Source organism: Hydra vulgaris, chromosome 12, assembly GCF_038396675.1.
Source record: "Hydra vulgaris chromosome 12, alternate assembly HydraT2T_AEP".
NCBI lineage: Eukaryota > Metazoa > Cnidaria > Hydrozoa > Anthoathecata > Hydridae > Hydra > Hydra vulgaris.
This window is the reverse complement of record NC_088931.1, coordinates 18,796,732-18,819,327: the sequence shown is the minus strand read 5'-3', so window position 1 is coordinate 18,819,327 and position 22,596 is coordinate 18,796,732. Positions and strand designations below refer to the sequence as shown.

At 27.9% G+C, this 22,596-nt stretch overlaps 1 long non-coding RNA gene across 1 annotated transcript; it reads right to left on the bottom strand.

Moving 5' to 3' along the window:
• Positions 1-16,705: 16,705 nt before the first annotated feature.
• LOC136088548 (uncharacterized) lies at positions 16,706-17,528 on the bottom strand. Its single transcript, XR_010642255.1, has 2 exons — positions 17,370-17,528; positions 16,706-17,246 (listed from the first exon to the last, which is right to left on the bottom strand). It is a non-coding gene; the product is annotated as an uncharacterized LOC136088548 (long non-coding RNA).
• Between the last annotated feature and the right edge of the window lie 5,068 nt (positions 17,529-22,596).

The following is a 22,596-nucleotide window of genomic DNA, read 5'->3' as shown; positions in this document are numbered from 1 at the left end:
TTAAAGCTACATCAAGCTTATAATGATGATGAACTTGATGAATTGGAATCAGGTCGACCGGCTAGAAAATCAAAAAAATATACTTAAATATAAATAAAGAAGTTCTAAACCTAAAACAGTCTGCAAGAGAAGGGTTATTGTCTTGGATTCAGTTCATAACTATAGCTGGTTATAAATTAAAATTACAAGGATAAGTAATGCATATGTTTCATCTAACATTTATATAATTTTTATCTGATATTAAATTATTAGTGATGTACCAATGAAAAAGGCTGATTGTGGCTAGTGATAGGGTTTAATGTATGTGTATAAAAATAATATATCAATATTAGGTATATAATTTGCATATATAAGTTGTGTCTATGCACCGGCGCCAATTAATTGGCTAAAATTCTCCAGCGTCAATTAATTGGCTGACAAATGCCAATTAATAGCCTTAACTATGGTTTATTAATTGGCCAATAGTTAAGCTGATTAATTGGCATTGCCCAATGCATCAACATAAGCTAAAAGGCCAAACCACTACTTATGCATAGATACAACTTATTTATGCAAATTATATACCTAATATTGATATATCACCTTTATATACCTACATTAAACCCTATTAATAGCCACATTCAACATTTTTTTTTGGTACATCACTAAAAATTATATAAATGATACAATATGATATATAAGTATAAATTTGATGTTTAAAATATATTTAAGAATTGATGCCAAAATTTAATTACCTAATTGATTTGTAATAGCTTAGGTAAAAAAATTGATTTTTTAGTGTTAGATATTCTGTTATAATTTATGTTTGTTTTATGTGTCAAATTTTAAGCATATTATTATTTAGATAATTTTTTAGTGATTTTCAGATGTTATTTTATAGATTATTTGGCGTATGCATTTTGTTTTCTTTAAATTGTTTACATTTTTTATTAGTCTTGCAGTTATAGTTTGGAACTATTTATTTGGCATTTTAACTGACAGTTATAGTTACAGGTACAGTTTATTAGATTATGTAAATAAAAAAAACTTGTTGTATTTAGTTTAGAATTATTTATTTTTTGGTATTTTAGCTGGGAGTTATAGTTACTGTAAGAGTTTATTTGATTAAATAAATAAAAAAACTTGTTGTATTTAGTTTAGAATTATTTATTTTTTGGTATTTTAGCTGGGAGTTATAGTTACTGTAAGAGTTTATTTGATTAAATAAATAAAAAAACTTGTTGTATTTAGTTTACAATTATTTACTTTTTGGTATTTTAGCTGAGAGTTATAGTTACAGTTAGAGTTTATTTGATTAAATAAATAAAAAACCTTTTTGTATTTAGTTTAGAATTATTTATTTTTTGGTATTTTAGCTGAGAGTTATAGTTACAGTTAGAGTTTATTAGATTAAAGAAAAACAAAACTTATTGTTTTTAGTTATTTACTTATTTTACACTAATTGAGAGTTGTAGTTTAGAATAGATTTTTTTTTTTAGGATAGAGATTCAACCTTAGCTGATGCTAATTTTGCCATTGATTTGATATATGATTTCCAAAAAGATCCAAGAAGTAAGAGTTAATCCTAGAAGTCGAAAGGTAAATGACTTATTGGGTACATTACCATTCATAAATATGGGAAGATCTATATTATTGCAATAACGGTTAGCTGAAAAAAATTGAGCTTTATTGGAGTTACAATTCACCAGCCACTGAGGGCCCATGCTGCAGCAGACGACTTGGAATTGTTAAGTTTAATTGTTGAGTTGAGTTTAAGTTACATGGGAGCATTTGTCAGCGGGAAGACAAAATATTTTTATCTTAGGCCCACCATGAAGAAAATTAGAGAAAGACTTATTGCAACTTATCTAATAAAAAAAGGCGTGCATCAGTTCCTTTTTTTATTATTTCCTTTTAATTTTTTTTTTTTTTTTTTTCATATCTATACATTACATTTCAAGCAAAAGATTGCTTCTTGGTTTAAATAAAAATTAACCATAGAATTAAAAATATGTAAATTAATAATATGCTTTTATTTTGATTAGGTATGGTGAGTTAGACTGTTTACCCTTCATACTTTTAGAAATGATGAGACAGTTAAACCTCAAGAATTGATGTTTAAATTTTGAGTGATAAACTAAAAGCCAGGGCAAATATATCAACACAGTTAAACAATTACATAATTAAATGAGAGAAATATAAAGGTTAGTTTTTAATATAAATTATTGTCTAGTAGATAATAACATCTACAATTATTATTTATATAAATTAAGGCAAATTTTTATCGCTTTATGTTTATCAAGTTGATCAATTACTCTTATGCTTATGATTTCTTATAGAAAATAATGTCCTTTGGGTAATACTATTTTTAAACTAATGTATGCACTGACTATTTTAGATCTTGTAGTGTAAAAAATTTAATAGTCTTTAACTAATTTCAAGCCAACACAGAAGGCTTTATTCTTCATATAATAATATGTAAACTACAATATACAAACAGGTTAGTTTTGGTTAAAAGTAGTAAAACTCAATAATAATAAGCAGAATCAGCACAGACCTAAAGTAAATATTTCCTCTTGCTATTTGATATATTTGTGAATTTCTTGGGTTACATATTGTTCTTTGTTGATATATTGTGGATGTATGTTTTTGTAAGTTCTATATTTTTTAAAACAAATGTTAATAGATTTTAGTGTTCTTAAGCAAATCTGCTTTATTTTATGTTTAATTTTGACATTGCTTACACTCAGTAATAATATGCTTAAAATATGCAATTTGGTTCTTTCAGTCTTTTAATTAGGTGAATGAGCTAAAGCTTTAATTGGTATGTGTAATAACTTTAATTGGTATGTGTATATTCAGTCTTTGAATATATTGTCAACTTTTGATATGTTATTAAATTTATAAGGATACATCAATGCAAACATCTCTATAAATATCTTATTTTTATAAATATTAAATTCACCCTTGTATGGAACACTTTTGCCATATCTTGGGCTGATCCCAGTGATTCCCTTTCTCTTTTAGACAAGGTGCAAAAAGGAAATGTTTTTGCACCTTGACCTGCTTTTGCAGCCAACAATGAGCTGCTTGCAGCCAACCTCCAACCATTATAATATCATAATGTTGCTTTTCTTTCTATTTTTTATAAATACTATAATGGACACTGCTCTAAAGAGCATCTCTTGTGCCATCTACTAAAGTTGTGTTACTCGTCATTCAATAAAGTCTAATCCTTATACAATGACTGTTCCTAAGTTCTCCAAAAATTCTTATTCGTCTAGTTTTTTTTTTAACTTTTTTTTCCACTTGCTTCATCTAGTTTTCCTGATTCATATAATTCACAACCTATTAATTCTCCTGTTAATCGTTATCTTGCTCTATAAATTTAATCTTTTCTGTAATAGTAGTTGCTTGCAGCCTTTTTGGAAATAAAGATGTTAAGAAAAACAAAAAAACATTTCTAATGTTACCCCAACATATTGTATCAGGTGGGATGTTATGCATTTTACACTTCTTTTTTGTAACAAAATTCTTTTTTTAGTAATTTTTTTTGTATTGGTAAAAAAATTACCAACTAAAAATAGATTCATCTATAGCCTGCAGTAATTTATGTTTTATAAACTATTTTATCTAGTTCAAAAACAACATAACAGAATACTGAACATCAAAAAAATAAGATAATAAAGGCTATTACCAACCAATCTGTAAAAAAAAGTATATATATATTTATGCAAAGTAATGCATATATAGAAATAAAAACTTTACTATACTTAGGTCACAAACAATTCATAACAGAATAATTAGCAATAACAAATCATATAGTTAAAAAAAAAAAGTAAATAAGTTTCTCACCAGTCAATCATCACGATGCAAACTTGTTAAACTAATTAGCCAAGCACACTTTATCAGCCTTTTTTTTTTAGGCAGAATCTTTTTCACAATTAATGAATGAATTTTAAATTTTACATACAAACGATCCAAAAAACATTACGCAGAATAATTTTTGGATTATTGGCATGTTTTTATACGACAATAAAACGCTTAATGCAGAACTGCCATCAAAAAATCTTTTAGGCATCAGCCAAGAAGTTATTAATTAAATCATTTTCTTGAAGTGTTCTAAAAAATTAAAACAACCACAATAAAAAATAAGAAAGTAGTCAAAAATAAAATAATCTTACACTATCTCTTGTAAAATGAATTATAAATGAGTTTGTCTGATAACATTATTTTTAACACAAATTTTAAAAAATTTACTTTGCCTTGCAGATAATTCTCCAGTAAATATAACTGGCCGATATGATGGCACATAAAAGAACCACTTCTAACTAAATTTTTTTCTAAATAAAAGAACCACTTCTTTTTTCTCTTTTCTCTTTTTTCTCTTTTTTCTCTTTTCTTTCTCTTTTTTCTCTTTTTTCTCTTTTTTCTCTTTTTTCTTTTTTCTCTTTTTTCTCTTTTCTTTTTCTCTTTTTTCTCTTTTTTCTCTTTTTTCTCTTTTCTTTTTTCTCACTTCTTTTTTCTCACATTTTTTTCTAAATAAAAGAACCACTTCTAACTAAATTTTTTGTGTGAAGACTACTAGTTCGCCTCTTATCATTGGTATAAACACTCAACTTTTAACTAACTAGTCTAAATAACTAGTTTTGTCTCTTATCATTTGTATAAACACTCAACTTTTACACGTTTTGGAGCAAAATGCTTATTTCTGAAATTGACTAACTTCAATTGTAACACATTTAAGACACAACTCAAAAGAAAAAAATCCAGTCTATTTTTACAATAATTACTCTCCTAAATGATGCTAAAATTTAAATTAGTCAAAGCCCCAAACACAACTCAAAAGTAAAAAATCCAGTCTTTGTTAATAATTATTCCTCTCCTAAATGATGCTAAAATTTAAATTAGTCAAAGCCCCATCGAGAGTTTGATTCTTTTAACTGATAATATATATATATATATATATATATATATATATATATATATATATATATATATATATATATATATATATATATATATATATATATATATATATATATATATATATATATATATATATGAGTCATTTTCTCATTCCGTCAACTCCGTTACTGAAATTTTGTCCTACAGCTATAAAAACGCAATTCTTGTACAAGTAACATAAAAAACAGCACCGTGAGTATTAATATTTATCGTCAATATAAACTAGCATTTTATCGGATATTTCCAACTAAAATTTAAAATTTTAGTTGGAAATATCCGATAAAATGCTAACAAAAAGGTAGAGCAAAGGTTGCTCACCGAAAAACAAAGGCTTATAGAAAAATGCAAACATTAACTGGCGAGTTGGAAACGGCTAATTGTTCAGCCCAAAAATACAAAAAACGTTGGTTAAGGGTTAAAAGTTTCCTGCCTGGTTTACAAGCAAAATCGCCTACAACCACTGATAAATCATCTACTTCTGTAGAAAACGGTTTTCTTACAAATGAAACAAGCAGGATGTCAAATTTATTAGCAGGTAATAAAACCCCAAACTCTTCTTTTTCATCAAAAAGTACAACTCCAAACAGCAAATGCCATTGTGGTAATGCATCGCTTGATGCTGAAACACAGGATTTGATCAGAGAGTTTCTTACACGTGATGACAATTCTAGAATAACAACTGGAAAGAAACAGACTGTAACAAAAAATAAAAATAAAAAGCAAAAGCGACTACTACTCGATTCATTAATAAACCTTTATGAAAAATTTAGCGCGGAATATACGAGAAACAACATTTCATATACAACGTTTACTCGTTATCGCCCATTTTTTGTCCGCAAATCGTCGGCTAAAAATAGAGATACATGTCTGTGCAAAAAACACGAGAACCTACAATTACTTTGTGATAAACCTATAACCTGCGTGTTTTGAAAGAAAAAAATATTGAAGAAGTAGTGAAACAAGTTTGTTGTAGTACTGAAGAGTATGCATGTTCAGAGAATGTAACATTTGTTTTAAGTCTCATGTTCAATTTCAAGCAAAAGGATTGCTAAAGGATGAAAGTATTATAGTTTGGTTTCCCTGGAAAAAAGAAAAACAGGAATATGAAAAGATGAGAGAAAAGAAAATAATAAATGTTATCAGGAAAAGTGTGAAGCGTGGAACACTTAAAGATCTTAAATTAAAATTCTGTGAATCAATTCGAAACGAGCAATGCAAGCATGTTTTTATAATAAGACACCAGTTCAGAATGTACAAACAATTAAAAGAAACAGTAAATGTGAACGAAGCTGTTATACATATAGATTTTTATGAGAACTATGTGTGCAAGAATTTTGCTGCAATTCAATCTTCACATTTTAGAGCAAGTAACAAATATGCTATATTGTATACAGGAGTAATTTATAAAATGGATAGACATCAGTCATTTACAACTATATCCGACTCTTTGAGCCACGATCCTCCTTCTATATGGGCACATCTGGAACCCGTGCTAATTGAACTCAAAATAGATAACCCACAAATTACAGATCTTCATTTTTTTTCTGATGGACCAACCACACAATATAGGAATAAGCAAAACTTCTTCTTATTCTCTACATTGGTATTCGAATTAAAATTTAATTTAGCCAGTTGGAATTTTTTTGAAAGCGGGCATGACAAGGGAGTACTAGATGCGATAGGAGGATCTGTGAAACGTCAGGCAGATCAATTGCTTAATATGGGTTGTGACCTTCCAGATGCAGAAAGTTTATATAATTTTCTTAACAATGGACATTCATTAATAAAGTTTTACCATATTGAGGGATCCAAAATTACTTCTTTTTTTATTATTTTGCTAATTTATTTGTTTCTATAATAATTAAATTTATTTTAAGTACTTCCGTGAATTTCTTTTTAATATTGCAGAATTTTAACAGTGATGAAAGTATTACTTCGGCCAATACAATGGATGCCAATGATTACCAATTTTAACATTTAAGCAACAATATCATTGATCTGGTAATTTCGATGAAAATTTGAATATCTTGTTGATTGAAGCAAATGATGTTATGAGCGACCACGACTTTCTTCACATTAATGATGTATGGTAATGATCCAGTAACGGAGCGGACAGTATTTGTACAATTTAAATCCGAAAAAGATTTTTGTCGAGTTAGTTTCTTTTTTAAAGGCGCTTTACCTTTTTTAAAAAGACAATGTACTGAATTTATTTGTATACTAAGATTTTCCCTTTAATTTAAAATGTAACTTACACTGTTTTGTTTTTAAATAATAAATAATTAGCAAATGTCAGTAACGGAGCAGACATTGTCACATAAATTAATTTTTTTATGTCATTAAATTTGGGTAATATACTTAACATGTAGGCTGTAGTTATAGTACCCAGTATATTTCATTACAAAAATAAAATTTGTTACAAAAATAATAATAATTCACAGATGTAGTTACATTTATGTTACGGTAACGGAGTGGTAAAAATTATTGGGCCTCATTACTTGATGATAGCCAAAAACATTTAAAAAGCAGATTCGTGCAAAACCAAATCTATTTTGTACATCCCTAATGATGAAATTTAACATACTTGTTAAAACTTTATAGATAGTCCAAACTTTATTTTCATGCAACATTAGTTACGACAACCCGTCTTATGAGAAATTGGCTCATATACTTACCCAGGTCACTGATTCCCTGATAGTGTGACGCTGACGTAACGCTTACGTATTAATGATTCGGAAGTTATTTTATTTTAAAGCACGTTAACACACAGTTTTTGATATTCCAAAAAGTTGTAACACAAAAAAATTTCGAATAAACAAACATTAAAAATGGTATACTTTATGAAAGAGTCAAGTTATTTTTCGAATCTTTGCGGCGAAAGTGACGTCATTTTACTAACTAAGTAGCTACTATTTTGATATGGGGCAAGAATTGCGTTTGAAAACAATAACAACAACAAAAACAACAAGCTATTTAGTTTCCATTAAGTTTCCATTAAGTTTCCATTTAGTTTCCATTTAGTTTCCAACAATATTTAGTTTCCATTCATCATTTTTACAATAGTAATAAAATAATAGTAATAAAAATCATAGTTATAAGTATAATAAAAGTAAAATATTATAATTATAAATATATAAGACTATATATATTTTTTTTTAATATATTTATAATTAATCAAAATAATACAAACTACAGTTATAGTAATAAGTATGTTTATATAACAATAATAACAATTAATAAAAATAAAAAAATAAATAATAATAATAGTTATAAGCATATTTGATAAGCATAATAAGTTAATGATTGAGTTCTTTATGAGTGTCAATCATACAGATGTCTAATCAAAGAAGTGACACCGAGGAAATCAAAATGTTAAAAGTATACTGTGTTCAAGCAATGTTAAAAATCATTTGAACTTTAATTTTTATATCTTACCTGCTGATCCAAAGAGACGATGATTGTGGCTTAATGCTATATGGAGAACTGATCAATCTTGTGAAAACAAGCATTTGTTGCAAAAAACAAAATATGTCTTGGTATGCTTAAAAAATTTTGAATCTCTTTTTGTATTTGAACTATTTGAATGCAAACTAGTTTTAAACTTATTTTATGTTTTGTATTTATATTTTTTCCATTTTAAGTGTGTAATATTTATTCTGGATAATAATAAGATAATTTTGAAAAGAGTATTCTTACTACTATCTAAACGGCTGCCATTATGATATGGGTGCAAACATTACGTGATCACGTGATTTTTTCGCTGCAAGGATCGAAGATATTTTTTTAAACTGAAACAATTATTTTGAAATTAAAACTTTTTAGAATTTAACTTTTATCATTCTTGCTTTAAATTTAATAAGTAGTTACTGGTGCAATGGCATATCATTGTGTCGTAAATTATTGCTCAAATGGAAGTTATAGACTTAGGAAATGGAATTATGAAATATGCACAGAACAATGTAAAAAAGAGGATACTGGATGCAATTGCAATTGATACAATTCTCGAAATAAAGTTACTCTTTTGTGCATCTAGTTAGTACAATAAATACTGACTACACACAGCCTTTACTTAAAAAAGAATAAACTAAACGTAAACTCCATTACACACTGTAATACTATATTTTGTGCATCAAAATTGATACATTTTTTCTGTTAAACAGCCATGTTCTCGCACCTCATTACTCAGTGTCAACTTCAGTCCAAAAAACATTGAATTTATGATTGAACCAGTACCAATAGTAGTAGAAGTAGTAGATGAAAATGAAAATTATATTAATCCACTTTCTAATCTTAATGAGTTCTCTCAAGCTCAACAGTTATTAACAGCTAAAAAGAAGTGTAAATTTTACACAAACATTCCTTCCATGAAAGTTTTTAACATTCTCCGTGACCTTATAAAACTAATTGTACAAAATTAATTTAATTTCAAAATTGAAACATGATGGTCTCCTAAAAAATCCCAAATAAAGCCACCAAAAAAACGTGATAGATACAGAAAATTATGTTCACAAGATGAATTTTTATTTGTTCTGTTTAAATTATGCCTTGGATTGCAAAGCAATCTCGGTAGACTTAATGGCTCTCTTGGCACTGTTTTAAAAATGTTTAGATCTTGGATAAGAAGAATTTTACAATATTTCAAATCTATCTAAGAAATGGTATTTATTCATCTGGAAAGTAGATAAATGATAATCCAAGTTTGTTCGGAATAGTTGACTGCTCAAAAATTTTTATATAAACTCCAAAGGATTTAGAACTGCAATTACAACTTGGTCTGAATACAAGAACCACTATACAATTAAGTTTCTTGTATCAGTTACCTTAGTTTTTTCATAATTTTTGTTTCAGAGGCATATACTGGAAAAATGTTAAAACCAAAACTTCTACTTATGATTTTTTTTTTTACATAACTTGTAACTATAGTTTTGTTTTCCAGCAATAATATATATAGTTAATAATTATTTGGAAAGTTGAAGAGTATTACTCAAGCATATTTGTAGTTATATATTTATTTTATAAAACAATGATAAGTAGTTTTATATATTACAACAAAATAATCACACTGTCATTATTTTTGTTACAGTTTTGGTTTATGATTAAGTTAATAGAATCTTTTTATATCCTGCCCTACTCCTAATCCTTTATTAGTAGTTAAAGTATTCTTTATAAAAAGTTCAAACTCACCGTATGGTTTACTATATAAAATAAAAAGAAAGATTTTGATCTCTTTTGATATGAGGGGGTGGGGTGGAACAATAATATCCTGAGTCTAATTAGCAGGCTGGGAAGGCTATTGAAGGCTTGAAAGCAAAGCTGTATACTTATGTCTTGAGTAGCTGTCTTCTTCTTGCTGACTACATATACCGCATTTCCTACTCAGGATATTCGATATGCAGGCTCTAACCATTGATGCAGGCTCTGACCATATGGTCAGAGCCTGCAACAATGCATATTGTAATGATTTGTTAAGTTGTTGCTTTTTTTAGTTATTTAGGTCCTTCCTCATCACAGAGCACTGAGGAACAACACTTAACCAGGTAGTTCAAACCTCATTCCTTACCAATGGATTGATAGGTAATGAGGCGTGAACTTCCTTTTTTAGTTCTATCCAAATGTAGATTTTTTACGTTGTGGTAGAAAAGACTTTAATGCTATTACACTAAATAGTTTAAAGTCTTCAATAGGTTGTGTTTGGGGAACTAAAATCGTTATTATTCCTCACTTTAATTAGATGTTTTGTATATGTTTTAGGGCGTTAATTGGTTTGTTCACTTGAAATTTTTTGTTCTGTATATTCTTTTGTTTATATATTTTGCATAACAAAAGTTTAGTTTCGAAAACCGTGTTTTAGTTAAAAAATTTGGATGCGTCAAAACAAATTCATTTTATTAACTTTATCAAATTATTGAGTAACAATTTTATACGGTGCAGTGGTTAATTAAATCCTTTCGAGTCCTTTTTCGTTGTTGTTTTTTTTAATTTTTTATATTAAAAAATAATATTAACATTTTTTAATGAAATTTTTTAACTTAAAATGTTTTAGTTTTTAAAATTTGTTTTCAATTCTTTTTCACTTATAAACACTCATTAGGTATGCAAATATATATAAAACTTATTTGCCTTCACCGACTTTACTTCACTTTTCAAAATAAATATCATTTATAACTGTTGCGTGCGCCACAGTCGCCCAAGAATTTTCTAGTATATATATACTAGAAGATACTTTTTTCTCTCAAATAATATTCGTAATTAGTTCGTAAATATGAATCTATAAAAAATAATAATGTTTATATGCTATCTGGTGAAATAATTCTTTAGCAAAACAAAAATTTGAAATAATGCATGCTATTAAAATCTAAAATAAAGCAAATTATTAAAATAAACGATCAAATTTAATCTTAGTATTATTAAGAATCACCAAATTAATTATATTTACAAAAAAAAATTATTAATTTTTGAAAATTAACTACTTTTTTTTATTAAAATTAGTGAAATTTTAAAATACTCTCTTATCGGTCATTCACGGATATAGGGTCTGTTCAAATAATACGTGATACTTTTTTAGTCGTTTTTCTAACACCCCTTTCCCCTATGTGACATTTTGTGGCATTTTGAAGAACCCCCACCAACCCGCCCTATGTGACGTGACAAAAAAAAAATTTTATAAGTTTATATTCTAATTGTAATAGTTTATTTTTATAAAAAAATACAATTGATGAATATCTGTCTAAAACCTAAATTTGTTCCCAAATCGGACTTTGACCTTCAAGTATTGGAGTTCCATGTTCTTCAATAATTTTTGAAGGCCAGTTGAGGTCAGAGGTATCAACGTCATCTTGATCATACCACTCAATTGTTTCTTTGTCCGAATTTAAAAAGACACACATGAGTTCAGATAGACGTTGAGCAACTAAGCGTTGAGGTCTAACTTTTTGAATTTCATTCGAATACTCAATACTTAAGCAAACTATTTTGTGTTGTTTCATTGATTTGATAGTTGCAAAATATAAACTGCAATTGGTACAAATTCTTTTTGGTAAGGAATTTTGAATGCTTGGACATGAGTAGTCGTATGGCAATCCATTGGGATACTTTTTTGTAACTGTCGTGGGCAAAATTGTTTTGCAAAGTGATAAGTTTAAAAAGAGAGATGCAAAGTTGTTCTTTGTATTATTGCATTCAAGACCATCTTCTCCTTGGAACAAAGAAATTGGTGGTGGAAGAAAACCAGTTGGAATAAGATGAAACAGTGAGCTGCGACAATGGCCACAGCATTTTTGATCATTACATTTTACAATTTGAAGGAAGTATTGACTTTCTCTGACATGTTTAGCATCCCACTCTGCTCCAAAATTTTTTAACTGTACACATTTTTCATTGTTTGGTTTTATTTACTCGGCTTTAGTTTCAAATCCATCAATGACTGTGCTAGACTAAATTTGTGCAAGAACTTCACCTTCTTTGGCACAGTTTGCCTTCTCCATAACTTTGTCTGTTGTTTCTCCTCTTGAATTAAGATGGCTTCCAAAATGATCAAATGGAAGTATAATTCCTGCTAGGTCATGGCTTAGCGGAGCCATTCTTCTCTTAACCCTGTTAAAGGCACTTCTTCCAGGAGCATTAGAGGCCACAAACATTGCATCAAGATTATGTTCTTTGAAATAAGTCTTGGCACAATGAATTGTTTTTTCATATCTTGGATTTTCATCTTGCCCACCATCAACAGTTATTATCATGATTGGTTTGCTAACTCCATCTTCAGTAAATAAGCTGCTTTTAAATGCAGGAAGATGGTTTATTCTGTTCATGTCTTCTAAGTTACTAAGTGATGTTGACGAATCATGTTTTGCACTTCCGATTGCTATGTATGTTGGGCCAGAGTATGTGACTGCTTGTTTTTCCATGCAATCCTTTTTAATTTCTACGGCTGCAATTACTGAATTACTGAAATACTAAGTTTGTGTTGAGAGGCAATTACAATATCATGATCAGCTAAAGTTACCTTGTAGTCAATATGCATCATCATTGGTGCTTGTTTGCTTGCAGCTGTCAATCCAATTGGCACCCTAGATTGTAACCATGATTTTTCAATTCTTCAACCAAGTCATTTAATGTTTTTACAGTTCGAACCATTTCAGTTCTTCTCCTATCATCAGAAGCAGACCCTTTCATGGCAATATCTACAATTGCTTTTATTAAACTGTCCTGATCACAGGCTAGCGGTCGACCTTTTGATACTGAATTTTTAATTCCACACAACTTTTTTCTAATATCTGGATCTAATGCTTCTATAGCTTTTTTTCTATTTAGTCTGGTTGCTATTTGGCGTTCAGTGGCATTTTGACGAAGTACAAGATCTCGGTTTTTTTCTACCAAAAGTTTTTGCTTTTGCCCAAGTATTTTGTAGTCTTCTTGTGACAACAAGTTGCAATTTCTTTTTTCAGTGACATATGCAATATCTTTTTGTAAAATAAAAATTTCATTTTTTAACTGATCTTGTTTCGGGGCTTGTTTTGTTACAACTTTTGAGAAATTGGAATTTTCTTTTTCACACTCTTCACTTGTTGTAATTGATGGGGTCGCGTCAGTCACGCCATCAAAAGTGATTTTAGATTCAACCGCACGCTTTTTTGGTGTATTCGGTACTTGGTTCGGTAATTTTGTCCAATAAGATAAAATACCAACTTTATTTCTGAGTTCAATTTGTTTTAGCTCTTTTAACTTTTTTTCAACTTCTACATTTAATTCGGATAATGTTTTGCTCTTTGTTTTAATCTCAGACCAGATTTTATTTGTTTCTTCTTGAGACTTTTGCTTTGGTTTGTTTGCAAATGCTTTTAAATATCCTTCATAAATAGATTTGTAAAGTTTTTCTTTTTCACTAGACATTTTAAATCTATAACAACATCAACAATAAGAAATTAATTTTCCTTACAACCATTATGTTAAACAAGTATATAGTAAAGATATTATTAATAATAACATTATTAATAGTATAATTTTTTAATAGTAGTACTAAAATTTTATATCATAGTAACTAAATAACTTAACATATAGTAAAAATGATGACGTAACTAAAGTAGTTCGACAAATTCATTAGAGTGACACAAAACATTAAAAGTAATAATAACAATAACATTAAAAATCAAAGTATTGTAAAACTAAAACATTTGTAAATCAGATGACGATCGAGAATAATATTTATGTTTAAAGATCAAATTTTAAACAACTCTTAATACTAAAATTTTTAGTATATTTATACAAATATTCGTTAAAAAATAAAATTAGATTTTTAACGGTAACATAAATTGCTTTTAAATAATTGCCCACTATCTGGTTTTTCTTTGTTTGAAGAATCAAAATTTCTTTTTATGTCTGCAATTACCACAAGTAACTTAAAAAAAAGCTAATTTAATTTTTTTATTTTCATTTGTTTTGACTCCGTTAAACAATAAACGCTAGCTCTTGTGAAGTCGTTGCATAGCATTTTTCTTGAAAAATTTCGTATTGTATATAATTAATGTAAAATGTAAAATTTACTGGTAACTTTACCTGTAAATTTACCAGTAAATTTTGACATTTTTATAATGGATTCACACCATGGTATTTTATTTGAATAAAAAATGTGTTCATAATTTCAAAATAATTGACCTTTCTTTAAGTTCTAAAAAAAAAAATTTTTTGGAGATTAAGTTACAGCTCAACGACAATTATGGATACGTTGCGAATCCTGTGACAATTGGTTGAGTGGATCTCGCTGTTCTACTATGGTCAACTATAGGTGCAAGAATTTCTAATAGACATACTAAGGTCATTTAAAGCAAAGAGGGGTTTTTTCTTGTTAATTGAAAAAACTTTTTTAAATTAATTGAAAAATATTTTTTTAATTTTATTAACCAGCGGCGTAGCAAACGTGATAATGGCCAAAGTAATACAATAGTTGACAAATTACAATAAAAATTAAAAGTACTACTACTCATATTTAAAAAGGCCTTTTTTTATGTGCTCTTTCTAGTTTTCTTTGGTGCCCAGAAGACCTTATTTTTTTTGAACCCGGGGCAACGCCCTCGTTAGTTACTGGTGTTACCTGAGTTTGTATCATAATTTATAATAAAACAATATTTAAAACATTTAAAAATTAGTTTTCCTTATTTGTGACGTTAAGTTTGCGATGCGTTATTAGTAGCATATCGCGGCCGAACTTATGAGATAGTATTGAAAGTTCGGTCAAAAGAGATGTTTTCATTTTAAATCAAATATTGAGTACTAGTTTTTACTTTTCATTTTTTTAGTTTTACAATATCAATTATCAATATAATTTTCTGTATGTTTCAGGGGAAAATGTTGAAAATTTTTTATTTACGCGTTATTAATAAAATGTTCAAAGCTCAAGTGACCGATCTTAGGCGATTTTACGGTATTTGTATTTGTATTTTTTTTTTACTTTATTCAACCATATCAATAAAAATTTACAAATGCTCATCGTAAATTAATAGAATTTGGTTAGGTGTCACTCATATAGTTACAGACTAGTCAATGGAGTGACACCTAAAAAACATGAAATTCTCGAAAAAGTAGATAAATAAATAAAAAAGAAAAAAAAGAAAAGAAAAGCAAAAAAATATATAAATAAGAGAGAAAAACGAAAAAGATTGTTAAACAAATAATAATGATATATGTAATAATTATAGTAATAATACAAAATAATAACAATAATAATAAAGTATCAATAATATTAAAAATAGTTATAATACAATATAAATTTTATGTACATATCATAGATAATATTCAAATAAAATAATAACATAAAATGTAGCAATAATAACACAATAATAAATAAATATAATATTGATAAATAATAAATAAAGCAAAAATTAAACTACTCGGCTGTTAAAGAAATTATATATCAAAGCTAACTAAAGAAAAACAGCGTTGTGAATAGCTACTTAATAGCAATGCTATTAAGTGAAAAGTTACTTTTTTGACCCCAAACAATACAACAATAGCAAAGGTGAGAAGAGAATAAAGAAGAATAAATCATTCGAAGAGTTTGGATAGGAACATAGTAACGAGTTAGAGAAATATATATATATATATATATATATATATATATATATATATATATATATATATATATATATATATATATATATATATATATATATATATATATATATATATATTGAGTTTATGTAATGCAATAAAAAGCAAACATTTCTCAATGCTTTAAACAATAAATAAATTATATGTATTTTTTGTTAAGAATTCGTCGGCTTAATCTGGCATAATGCAAAGTAAAAGTTATTACAAACTCGAGCAGCGATTTTGTTGCTTAGGCAACAGAGCAGTTAAAGCGCAACCGCGTTTTGTTACTTATTTTTTAATTGTTGACAATTTTTATCATTGTTAAATAAAAATTAAAATTTTGAAGTTAACTTTTAATATTTCCTAAGTTTTTTGCAATTGATACGATATCATGGCTCCAGTAATACAAGAGATATTTCTGCTAAATAATTAGATTGTCCATAAAGGATTCATTAAGGATTCATAGAAGATTATACAAAAAAATCTTGCAACACTTCTTATTATCCCAGCATGGAGTTCATTTATTTTTTAAACAGTTAATTATTTACCAACTATTTCAATGAAGTGAAAAATAAATTATTAATGGTTGGCCTTAGCGTCCATTGATCAACTTCCCGACAAAATGTTCGACACTTTTCCTAAGCTTAATAGCTAAGCTAGTGTTTTTAAAAAGCTTTTATTTGTGTACATATTAAAGAGTTCAAGTGAATAATAATGACTTTAATCAGATCAAGATATTAGGAAAGATAAGTTCTAATTGATTAACTTGTAAGTGTAAAAATTGATAATGTTGGCTATAAGACGGCAATTACATAAAGCAATAAATGAAAATGACGTAACGCAAATAAAAGTAATTCTACATTATCACAGATTAAAAGTAGACTTTGAACACCGTAACAGTGAAGGTAAAACACTTTTACACGAATGCTGTGAAAAAGGATGTCTGGATATTGTGCGTTTGCTTGTAGAGCAAGGAGCGCGCATTGAATCGACTGACTTAAATGGGAACACGTCATTGCATTACTCTTGTCTTTACGGTCATATTAACATTACAAGATATTTAATATTAAACTGTGCAAATTTATACTCAAGAAATCACACAGGTCTTTTACCTGTTGATGTATGTTCACACCCAGATTTAAAGATTTTTGTCGAAATGGCTATGAACATTGACACTTTAGGTGGTAAAAACATGACCATTGGTAGAATTCGGTCTAAAAAAACAAATATAAATACAATAGTTAATGTAAAGAATGAAGCCAGTAATCAATACCATGAGCAAACAAATATTGTTAAAAAAAAAGGTAGCCTTAAACTAAAGGAACCAAAATGTTTACCAAAACACAAACAAAAGTTATCACTCAAAACAAATGACATTAAAAAGTCTTCAAGCGAAGCTGATATTCGATGCATAAGTGCTGAAGTTCATCAAATGAACTGTATCAAAAAAGTTAAAAACACCGATCATATTAACCTAGTCGGTTTATCAATACAGTAGTTGTTTAACAACTTTGTCAACTCATATTTCAAAATATGTTGTGAAATCCTTACTTTTAAGTTGTCGTAAATAATGAATAGTATTTTTTTTAATAAAAAAAACAAATATTTTAATAACATCTCTCAAAACGTATAAAATATTTTTGGAATACGACAAATGAGCTAGCAAATTCTGATAAGAATTTCAACAGCAATTTATCAATAGAATGTTAACACAAAAAGTCTTTTAGCAAGTTAACCAAGCTAACTCGTTTGATTTTTTTTCAATATTTTTTTTTAAGATAAAAGTTAAGTAAATTCAAATACATATTTAGTAAAAGAAATGAATAATTTATAAAAAATATATTATATCAAAATGGAATGTAATCGTAGATTTTTTTATAAAAAAAAGGTAAATATTATAAATATTTATGGTATCAAATATATTTTCTCATAAATATAAATATATATATATATATATATATATATATATATATATATATATATATATATATATATATATATATATATATATATATATATATATATATACATGTATATACATATATATATATATATATATATATATATATATATATATATATATATATATATATATATATATATATATATATATATATATGTATATATATGTATATATATATATATATATATATATATATATATATATATATATATATATATATATATATATATATATATATATATATATATATATATATATATATATATATATATATATATATATAGTCAGGTTAGAATTATTTTATTTTAACTCGATATTTTTACTAACATAATAACGCAAACAACACAGATTCATATTAATTTCTCTAATTGAATACAACAGCTCGGAAGTTATTATTTAAAAGTATTTAACGAGCATTTTTTTTATAATAAGAATTCTATTTTGTTCAACTTCCATTTTTTACAAAAATACTTAATTTTAATATTAAGTATTTTTGTAAAAATGTTTAGTATTTAGTTTATACTATACATTTTATTAAGAAATAACTTAGGAAAAAAGTCTGGTGATATTAATTTACATTAACAATTTATATACAATTACATTAACTCCATTTTCATAAGGATCCTCAACGGAGTGAGGTCCAATAATCTTTTCTGAGGTTATTCCACACCGTACTGTAACCTTAAATGGGTGTAGCTGACTTGCATTAACGTTAAGTGAACTTTCAGTATTTCAGAATCTTGAATTTTGTTTATTCGCATGTTCGTCAAAATGAAAATGGGCCTTATCTTCCATGATAAAGTTGTGAAAGTGTTAAATCTTGCAATATTCAGAAATATAGCAGCGTATTTTAGCCAGTGTTGAAATTTTAATGGTTGTATAGATTGCATCAGCTGAGCCTTGTATGGATACATGTTGAAGGTTTTTTAAATCCACTGCTACAACTTCCGTAAGATTCCAAGTTCTTGCAAACGTTTTTGATTCCACAAAGACGTTTGCAAGAATTGTTAGTTAGAATCCACACTTTTGATGTTGATGATAGATCTCGTCCAGATCAAGACCTATCATCAACAGAACCATGTTCTTGCTTTAAAAAAACACATCACTAAGTTATACCCAACATTGAAATGGAACGTAAAGGATGTCTATGATGCAATAACTGGGTGTTTGTTTTCAAAAAAAGTTCAAATTTACAACCAAAGAAAGAGTAAACTCTTTCTTTGGTTGTAAATTTGTTAATTGTTTAATTTCCAAAGATTTTACTGTATAATCCTGAAAAAAATAATAATGATAAAGAAAGATATTTTAAAATGAGAAAGCAACTTTTCTACCCGTTTAACATAATAACGTAATGACACTAAAAAGTTTTGAGTTTTTTATTGCTGCTTATTTAAAATGTAGTAAGCAAAAATGATAGATTAAATAAAAAAAAAAAAAATCTAAATTAAATAAAAAAATTAAATTAAAAAAGAATGTATATAGTAATGGTTTGACAGTTAACTTAAAATTAGAACAACCTGAAAAAAAAGAGGCGTCTGATCTTTCAAGCAAAAACTGCACTGTTTTCTAACTTTTTTAAATATATTAAGACTAAATATTTTAACAAAAAAGAGTATTTAGAAATGTTTTTTCTCCCTTATTAGCTTCACGAGTTTTTTTTTTTTCTTTTTTTTAAACGATTCTGTTCTTCTTTTTAAGTTTTCTCTTTGTTTTAAAATTTTGTTAATGGGTTGTGCTCAGTTTTTGCTTTTCTTTTTTTCTTCATATTGTTTTGATTTCTGTAATGATTTGGAATTAAAAAACCCTAGCAGGCTTTGGTGCATATATACATATATATATATATATATATATATATATATATATTTATTTATTTATTTATTTATATATATAAAACGAATAAAAACATATTTTGATAAAACTCTGAGTTTCATGTCTTTCGGTAATCATCAGCCATTGGGTATTTCGTCACTTAAAAACCGTTTAAAAATTACAAATTAAAAATACGGTAAAACGAGTTCTGACGTTACAAAAACAAAACAAAACAAAAACAAAAAGACGATAAATATTGACATAAATATTGCTCTATTATTTAATAATATTAAGCACTCTTAAACGCACAAGAGTATTTGTATTATTATTATTATACCATAATAATACATTATCTATTTTGTAAATTTATTACATTAATAATACATTATCTATTTTGTAAAAAAAAAAATATATATATATATATATATATATATGCATATATAAACATAGTAGTAGTATTAGTAGTAGTAGTAGTAGTAGTAGTAGTAGTAGTAGTAGTAGTAGTAGTAGTAGTAGTAGTAATAGTAGTAGTAGTAGTAGTAGTAGTAGTAGTAGTAGTAGTAGTAGTAGTAGTAGTAGTAGTAGTAGTAGTAGTAGTAGTAGTAGTAGTAGTAGTAGTAGTAGTAGTAGTAGTAGTAGTAGTAGTAGTAGTAGTAGTAGTAGTAGTAGTAGTAGTAGTAGTAGTAGTAGTAGTAGTAGTAGTAGTAGCAGTAGTAGTATATATTTGTCACAACAAAAGTAAAAACAATTGACAAAATACAAATCATAGAATGTCAGATTATAGTTAGTTTTTGTGAAGCTCATATTGCAACTTTCATTAAGGATAGTTGCGAGCTGTAGTAACATTAGAGCTTATCGAGGTTCGCTTTTTGAAAGATGAGAGTAAGTGGAGAAGACATTGAGGTAGAACAAAAGCGTAAAACGTGAGGACTGACATTATCTACACCAAGTGATTTAGATATATCTAGTGCTGAGAGTTTCATTAGAGTGGCCAGAGTATCAAAAGATATGCTATTGAGGATTGTGTTAGTTCTACGATCAAAACGGGGAAGATTGTCATTGGATGGCTCTTTGCTGAAAACTGATTGAAATTGATTATTACGTGAGTTGGCTATTGTAATTTTGTCAGAGCTAATGATCTTACTGGAACTGGTGATTCGCATAGATGAGATCTGATTTATTACAGAGCGTTTACTATTTATGTATGAAAACAGTCTTTTAGGATTACGCTTATCATTGGCAAGGGCAATTTCGAAAGATTTCAGAGAAGAATGACTTAATTTTTTAACAAACTTTCTAGTTTCCCTATATTCCCCAACCAGTGATGTGATTTTCCATTTTGAACTGACGTTACGAGCCCATAGCGATTTTTTAAGACGAATAAGAGATAATAGTTCTTTTGCCATCCATGGTTGTTTTTTGGGGGATGGTTTGTTTGGCATACGAGGGATAAATTGAAGACAACATTCATTGTATTTGTTGAGCCAAAGTTGGTAACATTGTTCTACATTTAAGTCTTTAAAAATAGACGACCAGTCAACATTATTGAATTCTTTGTTGATTTTTTCGTAGTTACCATGCTTGTATATAAATTTAGAGCTGTTGAAACATGATAATTTTATGCTGGAAGCCAGTTTGTAATGCCAGGTGATAGTGCAATGATATTGATCAGACAAACCGAGTGAGGACCGATTTTGATTTCGCTAGCGCGATATGAAGAGTCACATATGATGAGATCAAGAGTCTTTGTCATAGGGCAATTAGCAGGTTTGAAAGTAGGGACAGTGACGATTTGGTGAAGATGACAATCTTGAAAAAGAGAAACAAATGAAGAACTGAGACCAATTTTACTAGAGGAAAAGACTGAGTTGAAAGTCTAAGTATAATCTCTGGTAAATTGAAGTCACCAGTAATGATGATACCGTTGTATTTTTTAGTCGATATTAAAGTTTTGGCATGGAAAATAACACTTGAAATCTCTGAGAAGGCTTCAATACCGGAGGATGGAGGTCTATAAATGCAGCCTAGGAGCAGAGTTTCATTCAAAAGCTTTAGTTCAACCCATAACTGTTTTGAATAGTAAAGAATAAAATCTTTGTGTAGTAGGGATTCCTCTATTTTGTTTGAGATGATTTTACTATTTATGTATATAGCTACACCTCCTCCGATTTGGTTACGACGGTCTGAACGATAGAGGTTGTAGTTCTGAAGAGAGGGAGTTGATTGGTCATTGAACCATGTCTCGGTGATAAAAATAATGTCAAAAGAAGTGTTTTCTGCAAGTAAGGACAGTTCGATGAGTTTTATTGGATTGAGGGAGGTTGCATTGGTGTAGAAGCACGAAAGATGAGATAATTTGATGGAAGAGCTGGCCTTGTTAAAGAATGTTGAACTAGTGAGATGTTGAGAGCGACTGAATGGCTTCAGCAGCTGATTTCCATTTGAGAAATGGATTCTTCTCTCTTCCATTGATGTTGACTGTTTAGGATGTGTCAATGCATTTGATTTTTTCGCTGCGGATAACAAATCGAAAGGGTTTGTCAAGTAAATCTTTAGCCAGTAGTTCTGCATTTTCTGTAGCACGCTTTTTGTTCAAGTTGTTGAATGTTTCTTGTTCGAAAGGTGTACGGTTTGGGCGAATGTAGACAGATTTTAATTAATCTATTGAGGCAAGTCGCCTTGCATTAGATAAGAGATCATTGCGGTGCTCATTCGAGTCAAACTCAATGATGATCAATTCATTTGGTTCTGGTGCTATTGTAGTTAAACTGGTGGTGTTGTTGATCTTTTTT